Source organism: Artemia franciscana, chromosome 10 (assembly GCF_032884065.1).
Source record: "Artemia franciscana chromosome 10, ASM3288406v1, whole genome shotgun sequence".
Taxonomy (NCBI): Eukaryota; Metazoa; Arthropoda; class Branchiopoda; order Anostraca; family Artemiidae; genus Artemia; species Artemia franciscana.
The window spans coordinates 2,298,232-2,310,537 of NC_088872.1; the positions used below are offsets into that span (position 1 = coordinate 2,298,232).

At 36.7% G+C, this 12,306-nt stretch overlaps 1 protein-coding gene across 1 annotated transcript in view; it reads left to right on the plus strand.

The window, feature by feature from the left end:
* The window catches only part of LOC136031648 (follistatin-related protein 5-like), a 142,588-nt gene that overhangs the window by 44,228 nt on the left and 86,054 nt on the right, over window positions 1–12,306 (plus strand). The gene's annotated exons all lie outside the window — the stretch shown is intronic.

Below are 12,306 nucleotides of genomic sequence, written 5' to 3' on the forward strand. Positions count from 1 at the left end.
AACTGACTGCATGAATCCATTCCAGCTCGGCCTTGGGACATTCAGGAACCCGGTAGCTAACCAGAGCTAATCGAGTGAGGCATACGGGTCGTTGACATTTTTGCCAGGGATCTTCTCATGTTGCACCTTTGAAAGCACTGTCTCACTTGAGCGGTAAGGGTAGATGGGAATTTTTCCTTTTTGGGCTACTTCATCTAATGAAACTTCAACTCTCGGAATGGGCGATCGGGTGTTAATGAGAGGAGGCGTGACTGTTGCTAGCAGAGCCATCCCATGGAAAGTGTTTCTCCCGTCCATCGTGCAAACATCGTAATCTGCATTATCAGCTACATGCTGCACAGCATGTGCGGAGGTAACTCCTGCAAGGCTAGATTCATCATGGACTGATGCACAGCGTTTAAATTTCTGGACTTCAGCATAGGAGGAGCAGAATCCATGGCTGTGTAGAGTGTCAATAAGAAATCTGGACTTGAAATGGTGATCCAGTTGCACTGCTAAGCCTAGTTGCAGTGGACAAATGAGGGCATGCGGGTGAGCTGCTTGAACGATGGAATTGCCAATGGCAAGCACTTTGAAGGAAATATCGGTTCCAACGAATATTTCATCTAAGAACACCATTAGGCTATCAGGTAGAGAGCCTTCCAGCTGTTCTCCAGAAGAAATCTGCTTTGCGGTCATATATGATTCCTTCTGTGCTGGCAGTCCTTTGATATCACTTTTGATAATCTTTGCTGCTGCTCTCATAAGCTTGATTTTCTCACTCTATTCGTTATCGGTTTTGTCCAAGTAATAAAAATTCTGGAGTATCGCTGATGCTTTTTCTTTGAATGTCACCACGTCAGCCTTACCGTCTATAGTTGCAAATACTAGCTGGTCACTGAAATATTCCAGAAGCTTGCTCTTTAAGTACTTGTTACAGTACGGTTCAAGGTCTGTCCCATTCAAAAGCTCTCCCATTTTAACAACAAGTTCACTGACTGTATACTGCTCTTCGTCATTTTCTTCGAAAAAAGTAGCCAGCTTCAAAAACGCCTGATATCTTTAATCGTGATCTGGTCTCCCCCTTTTTGGACGTTTTTTATCTGGCTCAGTATCTTCGGGTATTCCAAAAAGTTCTTGCGTCGCAAATCTGGCTGGAAGGCTCTTATTTAATCGAAACATAGAAGAACAGGCTGCGTGATCAATGGCGTCAACTGCGTGCAGGTCTGACACTGGACATATTCGGCGGAAAGCGTTATTTGACCGATCATCATCACGGCTTTTGCACACTGCCTTCACACTCTCTTCAAAGTCTTTAGTCTGAACCTTGTACCACTCGTGTCCTTTTCTGTGGGTAGTGTGGAGATTTATCCTTGTAGTGCAGAAAAAGCAACACTCTTGGAAGTTGAAACTTGGGGTCCGTGATCGGAGTACCACTTTTTTTGCTTCCGTCTTTTCTTGCAAGGTTCGTCGTCTCTCATTCTCAATTTTTGACAGGTATATTTTGTTTGTGAAAGTCTTTCTGCAAGCAAGATGGACTTGGTTCCCTGCCTCGACAGAGATGCTGGTACCTCTCGTTTTGCTAGCTTCATTGATCGCCGTAGCTCCTTTTTCTGCCAGTACCGACGATTCTGAGGTTTCTGTTGAACGTTCACAAAGGGGACATAAAACTGCGGTCTCAGCCATCTAAAAAAGAGAACTGGGAATAAGTGAGCTGTCGGTGAATGTTACAACGAAAACCCTCATTCTGAACCGAAAAATTCGTGGTCCTCTTCGAAAAATACCCCGTGATCGTGTGTCGCTTGATTTTTTTTTTTTTTACTTCATACAAAAACAAAAACAAAACATAAAAAAGAATTAAATGATTAAACGTGATGTTTCTGTCTAATAAAAGAGCACAAAAACAATCGTTTCTTAAAAGGGAAACCATCAATAAACTACTTTTCTTTTCACGGTTCCTCATTCTCGGGATTCTGGAAATATCTAAACAATAGGCGCAAAAAACGTGAAAAAAGGGAATTTCGCAACGGGATGGAGATTTAGATTTTTGATATGTTGTAGAGCTCTCTTTTCTGAACACAGTGGTGCAAAAATAATTTCTGTACCAATTTTTTCCTGGTTCAACCATTTTTTTCCGTATCTTTCCCCTACTATAAGAGTTAGTTTGGTAATTATCGAGGCATTAGTCTAGTTTCTGTAGGTAGCAAATTACTTAGTAATAAAATACTTTTTAGACTGAGAGATGCAGCAGACAAAATTATAAGAGAAGAAAAGTGTGGCGCTCTGAAAAGGGGAAAGTACCTAACGATTTTAGGAAAACCTTAATTAAATACGGTAAAAGAATGGTGATAAGAGTGATTGTGGTAGTTACCGAGGCATTAGTCTGGTCTCTGTAGATAGCAAATTACTTAGTAATATGATACTTCTTAAACTGAAAGATGCTGTAAACAAAGTTTTAAGAGAAGAACAAGGCGATTTTAGAATTTATAGAGGATATGTCCACCGAATTTCCACTCTTAGGTTAATAATTGAGATGTGCCTGACTTGTCAAACATCTGAGTTTTATAGATTATGAGCAAGCGTTTGATTCTTTTGATAGAAGAGCTTTAGCAAAGGTTCAAACCAGACAAATACATTAAAGTTATTTGTGCTATGTACGGGAATAGCACTGCTGCAATTAGGTAGGAAATGAGGTTAACAACTGATTTTGCATTAGATCAGGAGTTAAGCAGGGTTGTGTTCTATCCCCCTTTATATGAGCCATTTTGATGGACTTGGAAGGATGGAAGGAGAACAGAAAACGCTATGGGTGACCACGGAACCTAATGGGGAAGGAAAACTCCCTTGGACTTAGATTATGCTGATGATTTAAGCATCTTAGATGAAAGTGTGAACACAATGAATGAACATTCAGAGATTTTGAGAGTTCAGGGTGCTAGAATAGGTTTGAAAATTAATGTTAAGAAGACTAAGTCACTATGGCTAGGAATAAGTGAGGATGAAAATTTGACTTTAACGAAGAGATTTAACAAGTGGGCAGCTTCACTTACCTTAGTAGTATCAAATAGTTCGTGGTAGCGAACTGTAATAAGGAGTGACCCGGATCAATAGTAACCAAAACTCTAAAAAACGGAATTTTTATTCCGGTAGTTACATCAAAAGAATCGCACTTTAATGCTGATTTTAAATATATAAGTTTCACCAAGTTTAGTTTTACCCATCAAAAGTTATGAGCCTCAGAAAATTTGTCTTATTTTAGAAAATAGGAGGAAACATATCACACCACAAGATTCAGCGTATCAGCGAACCCTATTGTAGAAGTTTCAAGCTCCTATCTATAAAAATGTGGAATTTTGTATTTCTCGCCAGAAGACAGATCACGGATGCGTGTTTATTTGTTTGTTTGTTTTTTGTTTTTGTTTTTTGCTTTTTTTTTGTTTTGTTTTTCCAGGAATGATCGTATCCCTGCTGGAAAAAAAGAAATTATTTAATTTCTGAACGTTGTTGAATTAATGCAGATCTTGAATTTGGCTCACCGCACATGAAAAATTAAAACGAAATTTACATATTAATTTTACTTTTTATCGCTAAATAGCTATCTCAGAATTTTGATCGGATGATTTTGAGAAAAAAAGGAGCAGGGGAGTAAACAGATATCCGTGATCTTTCTTCCGGCTAAAAATATAAAATTTCACATTTTAAAACAGTTCTTGGTGACGAACTGTAAGTAAGAAGCGACCCGGCTCAATAGCAATCGAAGCTCTAAAAGACGAAATTTCGATACCAGTAGATACATAAAAAAATGCCTTTTTATGCTGATTTTAAATATATAAGTTTCACCAAGTTTAGTCCTTCCCATCAAAAGTTGCAAGCATGAGAAAATTTGCTTTATTTTCGAAAAAGTTTATTTCTGTGAAATAAATAAAATAACTCATTGATGAGTTAAATGGAAGATTTACCCAAAAAACAAATTCCTTTCTTGAATTTTATTATTATAAAGCATCTTCTCTTAGAACTAAAATGACTATAAAGAGGGCTACTCTTTCCTCATAGTTTATAACCCTGAACTAACTGAATACTCGCTTGCAAGTCATGAGGACTTGTACTATTATTAACTCAATATTATTATTATACTGTTATTAATTTATACTTATTGCAAGTCATAATGAAATACTATTAGGAATATACTAATCAAACTTTAGCTTAAGTTAGTAGGAATCAGGGGGGCGAAGACTAAGGGGCTTCCAGCACTTCAACAATCACTGGCTGTATTCAAGTTTATTTTGTGTGAAACAAATAAAATAACTCATTGATGAGTTAAATGGAAAATTTACCCAAAAAGCAAATTCCTTTCATGAATTTTATTATTATTAAAAAACATCTCCTCTTAGAACTAAAATCATTATAAAAGGAATTACTCATAGTTTATTTCCCTGAACTAACTCAATACTCGCTTGCAAGTCATCTGTAGAATTTAGAATCAGTTTAAAAACAAAAAATAAAAATAACATGAGAAAAAACGCATCTCCCAAACATTGTCATTTCATTTTCATTTATTTACGTTTTTTTCTAAATCCTACGGGTATTTTTCTTTGTATATATATTTCCTAAATTTTAATAACAACATTCTCCAAGGCCCCCTAACTACATTGCTACATCGCATCGATGTTTTCGCTGTGGTATATTTTCTTAGCGAAAAGTTGAAGGATATAACACCGAAATTGTTGACTGATAAGGGTGTCTAAAAATAGAATGGTTCTATTTGGACCCTATCATGGTGGGAATTGATTGCATCATTGGTCCTGCAGGTACTTACCCAACTTTGCCTGAAAGAGCCAAATGAAGACGTGGCACTACATGTGTAAAGCATATTCACTGTACCAGTTGTATTAACTAATCATATACATAAATTATAGTTAGTTTTCTGCACCTCTTTGGTTGCACCACAATATTTACTATAACTGTTTTAAATGCAACCTAGAAATTGCAATTTTGGAGTACTGTCTTTTTAGCATTCCAGGGGAAGTCAAATTCGATTTATTTTTGATCATCCGTATTTCAGATTTCTTAAGGATGTTGGACCATTGTCATTTCTCATTGACGATATTTGCAGCGACAGAATTCATCAAATTACTTACAGCTTTATACGTGACATAACAACCTTTATTGGAATTTCTGAAATTCCTGTCTTGGGACTAACATCCCGATCGTGCTTTATTGGATAGCTTTTCATGACAGTTCAATACCTTCATTTTTACAAGGAGTATTCCAAAATCATTTATTATTAGTGCCTAGTGAAGCATACAGATTACAGAGGACAATTTTTTTGATGCCACTGAAACATCCTTATTTTTAGCATTGACTCGTTTCTATGATGAACGATAATTTCCCTAGGGAAATATGGCTTTTGCCGTATTTTTGCCCAAAAGAAGAATAAAAGAAAAGGGTTGGAAAGAGATATATGTTTGAAAGAAACCTTTTCTATAAAACTACTTCAGTTCCTTTGCCTTCTTTGGAAATTGTGTGAAGGATAAAGCCTAAGATCTGATTTTTTTTTCTCCATTGTTCAATATAGTATTAAGAAAAGGTTAAAGATATCAAAGAACAATACTGTTTTTCTTTTCTGTCGAACAGCGTAGAATTTTCTTCGGACTCTATTCAATTCCACAAACTTGGTAAAGAGCAATGTTTCTCACGTGTTCTGTATTTTTTTATTTTTTCCATTTTACTCCAGCTGCATCATAAAAACTCAGAAAGTTATAAGAATTTGGAAGAAGGTTTTTTTTAACTGAATAAATTTCAATCATACTGGCGTTTTTATGGCACTTGGTATTAACCAAGTGACATATAGCAGTCGCCAATTCTGTCGGTCTGTCTGTCGGTCTGTCGGTCTGTCTGTCGGTCTGTCGGTCTGTCTGTCGGTCTGTCTGTCGGTCCCGGTTTTGCTACTTTAGGCACTTCCAGGTAAGTTAGGACGATGAAATTTGGCAAGCGTATCAGGGACCAGACCAGATTAAATTAGAAATAGTCGTTTTCCCGATTTGACCATCTGGGGGGGAGTGGGGGCCCGGTTAATTCGCAAAAAATAGAAAAAATGAAGTATTTTTAACTTATCAGCGGGTATTTGGATCTTAATGAAATTTGATTTTTGGAATGATATTGTGTCTTAGAGCTCTTATTTTTAATCCCGACCGGATCTGATGACATTCGGGGGAGTTGGAGGGGGAAAACCTAAAGTCCCGGTTTTGCTACTTTAGGCACTTCCAGGTAAGCTAGGACGATGAAATTTGGCAAGCGTATCAGGGACCGGACCAGATTAAATTAGAAATAGTCGTTTTCCCGATTTGACCATCTGGGGGGGGGGGAGAAGGGGCCGGTTAATTCGGAAAAATAGAAAAAATGAAGTATTTTTAACTTATGAGCGGGTGATTGGATCTTAATGAAATTTGATGTTTGGAATGATATTGTGTCTCAGAGCTCTTATTTTAAATCCCGACTGGGTCTGATGACATTGGGGGGAGTTGGAGGGGGGAAACCTAAAATCTTGGAAAACGCTTAGAGTAGAGGGATCGGGATGAAACTTGATGGGAAAAATAAGCGCAAGTCCCAGATACATGATTGACATAATCGGAACTTATTTGCTCTCTTTGGGGTAGTTGGGAGGGGGGGAGTAAGTCTTAAAAATTAGAAAAATGAGGTATTTTCAACTTACGAACGGGTGATCGGATCTCAATGAAATTTGATGTTTAGAAGGATATCGTGTCTTAGAGCTCTTATTTTAAATCCCGACCGGATCTGGTGATGGGGGCGGGGAGTTGGGAGGGGGAAACCTAAAACTTGGAAAACACTTAGAGTGGAGGGATCGGGATGAAACATGGTGGGAAAAATAAACACAAGTCCTAGATAGATGATTGACATAAACGGAACGGATCCGCTCTCTTTTGGGTAGTTGGGGGGGGGGGGTTAATTCTGAAAAATTAGAAAAAATGAGGTATTTTTAACTTACGAATGGGTGATTGGATCTCCATGAAATTTGATTTTTAGAAGGATATCGTGGCTCAAAGCTCTTATTTTAAATCCTGACCGGATCTGGTGACATTGGGGGAAGTTTGGGGTGGGGAGACCTAAAATGATGGGAAACCCTTAGATTGGAAGGATTGGGATGAAACTTGGTTGGAAAAATAAGCAAAAGTCTTGCATACGTAATTTACATAATTGGAACGGATCCGCTCAATTGCGGGGGGGGGGGGGTAATTCTGAAAAATAAGAAAAATAATGTATTTTTAACTTACGAAGGAGTGATCGGATCTTCATGAAACTTCATATTTAGAAGGACCTCGTAACTCTGATATCTTATTTTAAATCTCAACCGGATCAAACGTAATTGGGGGGGGCAGTTGGGGGGACCGGAAATCTTAGAAAATACTTAAAGCGGTGAGATCAGGATGAAACTGGATGGGAAGAATAGAAACCTGTCTAAGATACGTGACTGACATAACTGGACCGGATCTGCTCTCTTTGGTGGAATTGGGAGGGGGGAGGTAATTTTGAAAATTGAGGTATTTGTAACTTACGAAAGGGTGACCAGATCTTAATGAAATTTGATATTTAGAAGGATCTTGTGCTATAAAGTTTAACTTTAGGTTCTGACCTTCTCACAAGTGCCAAATGAGCTCTTGGCTCTTGGCTCTTCCGACCTCGTCCAAATGAGCTCTTGGCTCTTCCGACCTCGTACCATATGAGCTCTCGGCTCTTCCGACCTCGTCACAAGTGCCATATGAGCTCTTAGCTCTTGTTAAGTAAGCAAATGAATAGAATGCCCTCTTCTGTACTTTGTGCCCAAGTTTAAAAAAAAAGCTGGACATGTTGAAATTAGGATTATTAAAAATTAGGGTGCTTGTGTCTTATAGCCAACCCACTCTGAGAATTTATATCACAAGCATGGAGACAATAACCGGTTTTTATTGTCTTTATACCAGTCAATTAGCTTCGGCACGGTGGGAAATTACATTTTAGCTATGTTTTAGTAAAGTATTTAGTTGATATTTTGGTTAGTTTAGGCTAGTTTGGTTTAGGTTACTTTTTTAATATAATGCAGTCTGGGCGGAACCTCCTCCATAATGCTTTGTTGTAGTTTCCATACTTTTCTTACTAAACTATTATATTTTCATTATATTTTGGTATTTTTCATTATGATTAACCTAACTTCATTTCTTGAGTTTGGTGACTATAAGACACAAATACCAAAATTAGTTATAGATATTGCTGGAACACAATAATATGATAGAAATTACAATTGTTGAAATAAGGATCCCATAAGATTATTAGTCTGCATAAGAGGAAAACCCAAAGTAGATTTAAGGAACGATTAGGATTAGCGTAGAAACGCGTAGGATTCCTCGCAAAGTCTTGTACAGAAATGAGGGAGATCTAACTCGTTTAACAATTTATCATTCAGGAATCATTACGGATCAAACAACCCTAAATGACTGAAAAATAATCAATAAAATTTATTCTGTTAAAAATCAATTACATTGACAATTATAATGTTAATTACAATTAAAAATCTTAAATTACGATTATTAAATTATTAAATTACATTGACAAAACAGTGTAACGGTGACAGTTGATAAAAGTTAACTTTATAGAACGCATCCAGCCTACAGAAATATAATGTTACATTTGCCAGAAAGCCTGCAGTATTACAGCTACTGCTACCACAATCACTAGTCCTGCAATAAGAACTACAGCTATTGTTGCTGCCATTATGGCAAGTACGATGAATGCTTTTAGATCTACCACTGGTACCTCTATCATTACTGCTCATTCCCAGACTAGTACTACTCCTAATTTAACAATGACTACTCCTGCAATGAATACTTTTATCATGACAAATTGTATCATAACTACTGCTACACTGACTGTCCATATCGAAACTTCTCCTTCCACAACTACTTCTACTATTTCTACCTCTACCACGTAAACCACTAATGAAAATAATCCTCCCCCACTAACCACTTCCACAGCTTTCAATTCTACAAAGATTAATCCGTCCGTGACTGCTATTACCACGACTAATCTTACTGCTACTACTCCTAAAATGACTTCTCTAATCACTTCTACCCCCTCCACGACTATTAAAGCTAGTGAAACTACTACTAATAACAATACAACTACCAAGGCTTCTCCACCCGCAGTTGTTGTTATTACTATAGTACCCCTACTTTTACTATACACAGCACTTTTACAACTACTCATGAAGAGATTATTCTACAATGATTCCTTCTGCTACGACTAGTCCTACCTTGATTGCTCTCATTACGACTACGCTTGTAACAACTTCACATGCCACGACCACTTCTGCTACTTTTACCACTACACTCAAAACTAATCGAACAAAGATTATTCCAGTTCATCCTACCACGACTGCTTCTATCATTACTTTAATCACAACTATTCCTATCGTGACTATTCTTACCCATACCACTTCTGCATGGACTGTCTATCAAACAGTTCGTGGTAACGAACTGTTAGTAAGAAGTGACTCGGATAATTGGAGGGCAACTGGCCCCCCTCTCACACCCATTTCTTCCCAAATTTATCTGATCAAAATTTTGGGATAATCATTTTATTCAGTTTAACTGAAAGATCAAATAACGATGTCTTAAGTGTTAAAACGACCCCCCAAAGCCCGTGATGAGAGGTAAGTTATGAAATCTACCCATTGTTTACTTGTATTATTTGTTATTGGGAAGTATATAGTAATTTTTCGGGGGGAGGGGGTGTGATCGGGTTGGATTTCCATAGAGAGAATTTTCTTGAGGAGGAAGAGCTCTGCGGGGTGAATTTTCCATGGCAAATTTTATACTGGGAGAAATTTGGCAGAATTCCTATACGAAATCCTTTTTAATTGCCTTGCATTCTCTTTTCCAACTCTATTTTGCATGTGGAGATGTTCCGAGGAAGGTATCCCGGGGCTATTTTTCGGACTTCCGGGAAAAAATTCCACGGAAGGAGACATTTTTAGGGTGATCGAGAAACTGACTACAGATTAAAGTCTTTTTCAAATAAAAGCTTGCTAAGGAGAATTTTTCAGGCTGAATCATCCACGAGAAATTTAACGGGGAGGGTGATTTTCAGCAAGGATGGAACTATCTGAAAGGAATTTGAAGGGGATGGGGTGCGCTTTGCGTTTGATGAGATTTCCATTGAGGAGTTCACCGTGAGAGGAAGAGGGTATATTTCTTGGAGGGCGAGCCAGGTTTACCTGCATTGTTCGAAAAAAGATTGGAAATTAAATAAATAAAAAACAAGTTCTTTCAACTGAAAATAACAAGCGACATTAAAACTCAAAACGAAGAGAAATTATCCCATAGATGAAGGACTGTCCCCTCATCAATATCTTGCTCTTTGCGCTAAAGTTTGACTGTTTGTCACAAATTTTTAACAACGGATACTGAAACAAAGGGGCTGTTCAATTAGAATAGGAAGCCTTCTTAAGAATTGCTGACAAATTTAGCATAAAGAGCAAGGTATTGAGGAGGGTTAACCCTTCTTATACAGAATTATTTCTGTTCGTTCCGACTTTTAATATTGCTCCTTAATTTCAGTTGAAAAAACTTGTTTTTTTCACTTAATTACTTAGAGGGCTAATCTTTGCAACTAGTTGTACAAGTTTCATTATTCTTACAATTGTTAGGACCAACGATAAACTACTCCAACCCTTAAGCGTATTAAGTTAATAAAAACAACTTTTCAGATGAAAATGAAGAGCAACGTTACTATGTCAAGAGGACTGCAACCCCGAAAAGGCCCTTGCTATTTCCAATAAAGTAAAACTTAACTTTCTCTGAGACTACAATCAATCTCTGAAATAATCTGAAACTTTAGGGTAAAGAACTTAGGGTTTAGTTGGATGTAAGATGCTCCAGATACATAGAATTCTTTCTGTTTATTTAATTTTTTCACATAACTTAGGACTTTGTTTTAAAACATCTAAGGTTAGTTGTTGCCCACTTGCGTCTTAGCAACAATTTTCATGTATTACCCTTGTAACTATACAAAATAGCCCATTCTACCACAACCACTCCTTTACTTGTCCTGCGGTTAATATTCAGTGACTTCTCCCAGTATGACGATTCCTGTCATGACTTTTATCACTATGACTACTCTTATTATGATTGTCTCCTCTGCAACCACTCCTACCGTCTAAATATTGACCTTTGGTGCTCTATGACTGTTGCTACGACTACAAATTGTCCTCGTTCTATAATTACTATTATTACAGCTAACATTACTACTAATACAACTACCGTAACCCTTACGGTTGCTACTGTCCAACCACAACTACCTCCACCGATCCTCCACTGCTACCGCTGCATATAAATACAAATCAAATAGTTCAGAGATCAGCTAGAGAATGTTGATTTCGCTATTTAGCTCTAAGTCAATAAGAAATGAATAGATATAAATTATCGCTCATTGAAAGAATAATTAACCAAATGTTTATCTATATATTAATTTTAACTTTTATTCAATTAAATTAAGGTGACTTTTTCTTGAGTTTATTATATTCCTTCTTTTGAAGTCAAAATATTTCAAGGTTTTACAATCAGTATAGATGACAAGTCTCGTGTGGGGTCTTTAGTTTTGGCCCTTTTGTCTTTTCCCTCAGAAAATAACGAAAACGTTAAAATTAAGTGAGGTATTTAAACGTAAGATAAGGAAAAGCTACCTAATATAAAGAAGATAAATTTCATATAGTTAAAAATTACAGCAAATTCAGAAATGAAATCGAGGCCGAACGTAATTTAAGATGAACAATAAACTCAAATCTAAAACAATTTCTGCTATACTAAAGGCTATTTGCTTCTAATCTGATGCTTTTAATATTCCCAAGTGATGTTTTCAAAAGTTTTATTTGGCTCTGAATTTTCTATGCTTCAGTTGATTTCCATGAATTCGAAAGGACAAAAGTAGTGACGATAACAAGAGTCCTTTGAAAAGCTAAAACTAGATTTCTTGCGCAAAGTGAGTGTATGAAAAATAACTTTTTTACATATAGATTTACATATAGATCTGCATATAGATCTACATATCTACATATAGATCTATATAGACATATAGATCTACATATAGACATCAGTTATATTCGTAGCTATTTTCATTTCTCTCAATATAACGAAATATAAAAATATAATGAAGTTCAGAGTTTTTATTGATGCACAAATCACACTCTATCTTTGAGAAACAATTAAATAGAGAGGAGGGGGCACCACATAATTTGTCGTAATATTTGTTCTCGTTAAGTTTTACATCTCTGTTCAC